This window comes from Ruditapes philippinarum, unplaced genomic scaffold, assembly GCF_026571515.1.
Source record: "Ruditapes philippinarum isolate M1 unplaced genomic scaffold, ASM2657151v2 ctg6463_1_1_1_1, whole genome shotgun sequence".
In the NCBI taxonomy this organism is placed as follows: Eukaryota; Metazoa; Mollusca; class Bivalvia; order Venerida; family Veneridae; genus Ruditapes; species Ruditapes philippinarum.
The window spans coordinates 31,398-36,531 of NW_026864654.1; the positions used below are offsets into that span (position 1 = coordinate 31,398).

At 32.1% G+C, this 5,134-nt stretch overlaps 1 long non-coding RNA gene across 1 annotated transcript; it reads right to left on the reverse strand.

Moving 5' to 3' along the window:
• Positions 1-308: 308 nt before the first annotated feature.
• LOC132726402 (uncharacterized) lies at positions 309-4,551 on the reverse strand. The gene is made up of 3 exons (XR_009625188.1): positions 2,990-4,551; positions 2,083-2,159; positions 309-856 (listed from the first exon to the last, which is right to left on the reverse strand). It is a non-coding gene; the product is annotated as an uncharacterized LOC132726402 (long non-coding RNA).
• Between the last annotated feature and the right edge of the window lie 583 nt (positions 4,552-5,134).

Consider the following 5,134-nt stretch of genomic DNA (forward strand, 5'->3'; position numbering starts at 1 on the left):
TAATTTATTGATTAAATATAATGTGCACAAATATTTGCAGTAAACATTTAACATATTCTTTGATGTTTGAAAATTGTTTTATTTGCATATTTATATCCATATATATTTTTTTGCAAGATACGTAAACACAGTAACAATATCAATCACAAAACATAATTACAGGATCTTTAAGTCACATTGGTATATAGACAGATAGATGATATTTAAATTTAATTTTCTTTGAGACTGTATTTAGAGACTCCCTGTCATATGCGACCTTTTTCTGAAGATCCCTTGGAAAGTCACATATGACAGTCTCGACTGTATATAATATTATTTTATATCATAGAAAAATTAAAGTTAAACATACGATATCAGGTTTCACGTATCTAATAATTATCACTCGTTTCTAAAATTATAAAGCATTAATTAGAATTATGAAAGTTCTTTCGGAAATCATGCAAAAAGCTTTGAGTGGACTTCCTTTAAAAATCAAAAGTTATTTCTTAATAGTATTCCCTTGTTCATTTCCGTCGATGTGTGAACATTTGCTTTTCCTTCAGCAAAGTCAAAGCTGCACCATCTGTGCATATAGTAAATATAATTTCTTGAATACATTTAAAGTTAATTCTGTTTTACTACACACATACAAAAATGTAGATAAGATATTAATAAAACTTCAAGATCAAAAACTACATGTGTTGCAGTTAAATGTTTAACATAAGATTGCGAATAAAGATCCCTAAGTTAAATGCTGTTGTTAATATCGCTACTGCTGCTGTTGATGCTGATGCTGTTGTTACTGTCGCTGCTGATGTTGTTGTTACTGGCGATGCTGTTGTTACTGTCGCTACTGATGCTGTTGTTTCTGTCGCTGCTGCTGTTGTTAGTATAAAGTAAATAAATTTTAAAAGCTTTGTTCACTACATAGCTAATTAAGGATGCATGCTTAAAAACGTATTTTTGAAATTTTGGTGACTTTTGTTTAACATAAAATAGTAACATTTACCAGAACATACATGTATATAAATATGTAGCAAACATGTTGAGCTCAAATGTCACCTCGCGAAAGTATATTGCTTCATGCAACTCAGTTCTATTCTACTTTTACATACAAAATATGAATGAACTGTATTTCAATAGGATATTTTTTTGTTATGCTCTTCCCGCAAAAAATAGTATATGGATAGTATACTCTATTTTACTAAATTTTGATATAAACTTAAGTTTTTGTTAAATTCCAAAAGTCATCGTGAAATACATGCATGTGTTACATTGGACGCGAGGTTATTATGGAAACCAATTAAGAAAATAATAAATCTCAGATGATTTTTAGCTTTTTATACCTTTCATAAATGTCTCCGTTCTCTATTGATGAAAGCATCAGAGGGCTTTTGAATAATATTATATTCACGTTAAAGATAGTGGTAAGACAAATCGTGGGCGGGCACTTATTCAAAATTTAGTGGTATATAACCACGACAAAGTATTTTTACAAAACGTACATTATACAATCTAAATATTTAAAGTGCATTTATATTTTAACAATATGTAAAACAACAAACACATATTTGATAAACTGCATTAATTATATTGTTATAGAAAAATTCCGACCAGTCTCAAAACATTCTGAACATCCCACATAAATTCATATGACCGTATAAGAGAAAATCAATTTCGGTGCAGCAGCAGTTTGCTTCAATTGATTTCAGAAAGTTTTTAAACATTTTTTTTTCTAATACCCAGAATGTTCATGGTAACAACTATCTGACTCATTAAAGCGAATTGGTTCAAAGTAGAAGGTTAATAATACAATAAATAATTTTGTTGGTAGTATACAGCATCATTATTGGCAACAAACCACAAAAGAATTATCAAAATTTCAAAAAATGGTGTTACATTTATCCGACATTACACATCTGTATATGGCAGATAATGTTATTCGTTCAAGATACGCCTTTAAACGAAAATGACATTTTCTCTGCATTTTAACAAAAAGACACAATAAGTTTTAATATTACCACATAGATTCTATTTTATCACTAATTATTATCGAAGTAAACAAAACCATTACACGTCAAAGTAATATAGCAGGATATTTACGTTCTGATAATCCTTGCACATTTATTGTCACTGTTATAGTAGCTTCATTGCTGTCTGATCTTGGATTGTAGTATGCACTGTGGAAGGTAATGAACAAATAAAAAACGAAAAAAAAAAAGAAAATGCGTTTTGTCTGTAGAAATGAGAATCGTAAAAATGTATTTTACTCTTTTTTAATTTTATGGACGAGTACACTGAATAAATATGATAACTGTCCCAAAATATGCAAATACTCGTACTTTTGTATATCACCTTAGGCAAAATAAGATTTCATTGGATGTTCACTTCATATGAATACATAGGTTAAAATAATGTTTTAGTGTCAGCATCACTCACTCACTCACTCACTCACTCACTCACTCACTCACTCACTCACTCACTCACTCACTCACTCACTCACTCACTCACTCACTCACTCACTCACTCACTCACTCACTCACTCACTCACTCACTCACTCACTCACTCACTCACTCACTCACTCACTCACTCACTCACTCACTCACTCACTCACTCACTCACTCACTCACTCACTCACTCACTCACTCACTCACTCACTCACTCACTCACTCACTCACTCACTCACTCACTCACTCACTCACTCACTCACTCACTCACTCACCAGCTCACTCACTCACTCACTCACTCACTCACTCACTCACTCACTCACTCACTCACTCACTCACTCACTCACTCACTCCCTCACTCACTCACTCACTCACTCACTCACTCACTCACTCACTCACTCACCAACTCACACACTCACCAACTCACTCACTCACTCACTCAGATTTATTTTCATGAATACAATTTAACAAACACTAAGCAATACACAATTATGCGTTATTTGAAATCGAAGAAGTCTGAAAACAATTGCATGATATTTGCTTATGAGAACAATATTATTACCCAAGAATCACTTGATACTGAGAGGTTTTGATATTATTCTTTTCACACTTGATCATTTTTTCGGATGAAAAATGATCTGTCACACTGAACGCACTATCGTCTGGTGATTCAGACACTTTTCTAAAATAAAAAACAAAATCATAAGAAACAACAAAATAATGAAATGGATAAGTTATGTTTAATTACATTATTGTAAGCTCGATTGCAAAACAAGTTCTTGCAACTTATATTGATCACTTTCGGGTCGGCTTCCTGGAACAAACCAGTACTGGTGTCATATGAAGAAACATGGTCGTGACCAAAGTAAGGCTCGAACCGATAATCCCTGGGGTTAAAGGATTACACACAAACTTTAATTTGATTAATGAACACATCTACATATGTACAAATAATTAACTTTGTTCATAATTAAATGAAAACTGTTTATTTTTTTATTGAGTTTAGAAATGTTATTAGCACAAACATCATAGTAAAGTATATATCCACCAGCCAAGCCTATGTTTTATATATTTCTATCAGCATAAAACAAGAAATCAATATATTTCATATAATCAATGATTATGATTATCAATGTCAAAGATCAATAAATCTATTTCTGAGATGATAAGGCTTGTATGATGGCATATTCTTTTCCAGGAATTTTAAAAAGTATTTCTTTTGTATTTCTTTCCAACCAATATAATCTTTACACTTCCATTTTTTGTATGAATTAAATATGGTTCTAATTTAACATTGAAAAGCGGATGCACGAAATCATTGCTAAACGGATACACCCCTACTTAAAATAGCAGAATCATATTTTGTTACAGAACATTTTATTCTGTTGACGTAGAGTAGTATCATAAGTCTTCGAAGCAGCCGAGTCAATATGATTTTGAATAAGACGCATGTTTACTACGGAATGACACGATTTAATATTCGAGTCGTCAATAAATACAAAAGTGCATAAAACATTCAAATACAACAGCTTTTCACTATTTGACCAAATTTGAATTTCTGGCTTTGTTGCAAAAATTTTATTTACATTTCCTTTTCATGGAAAGACAATGTTTTCTTATCTCTGTATACAAATGATGGACTGTGCGACTGTCTGTTGTTAACCATGATTTTATTTCGAGGAACCAAGCTAAAATTAAATCATGCGTAAACACGTTGTCTCCATCTACACGTCTGGCAAACTGTCGCTCCACTTCAAAATTGTGGTGTACGGAAAAAACAGGCGAAAGATCGATATAAACGGCTACTTGTAAATATTGTTTATGTTTTTGTTTTGTTATTAATTTAAGTTGTATTTTTACGAAAAACGAAAAAATGTTGTTCCGTGTAGGATTGTTTAACTGTGTAAGTCTTCCAATGATCTAAGCTGTTATAGAAAGAAAAAAATATATTTAACCCGGGAAAACTTTTTTCCTGACGAAGTGAACAATGATTTGTAGAATATTAAACTGACTTACCATTTAGATGCTCTACCATTCGAATGTTTTAGAAAAATATCAACCCGTGACAAGAACTTCGTTCAACATAAATTACTTCTGGTGGATTTCGTAAATTTGTATATCGATATTTTTCGAAAGAAGTGGAGCGAGATGTTCGATGTTGAGCGGGAAGCAATATGAATTTGGCGTATAAGGAGGAGCGTAGTCTTTGAATTTCTATAGATAAAAGCTATAAACGTTAAAAAGACACGTTTTAAGACTGAGAAATATATACCTTATAAATACAACTAATAAATTGCGATATCTTTTCAACAACTATACCGAAATAAATGTAATCGCGAATGTGTCACCTATGGCTGCCGTAGATTCCATTTTATGCTTAAAATTTGATTGTGGTCCAAATATTGAAACATTTGCATGGCAAAATAAAGGATGTCCCTTATTTGATCGATCAATCATGATTTTTGACACGGTTTTTAAGTACCTTTAAAAACGTGTGTCCGTGCATTTCGACAAAAGTGAATATTTTCAGTTCCACCGAGAACAAATGTTTCTGAGCAGGTGCTTGTAATACGATTGTTTCTTCCAAAATGTAATGTTTCTATGGTGGCTGATTTACGCCATATCGTTTTTCGTTTCTTTGCCACAAAATGTGAAAATGCAGAAACACGAACGGACGACAAAGTTGACTTTGTTGTCTCTTCATGTT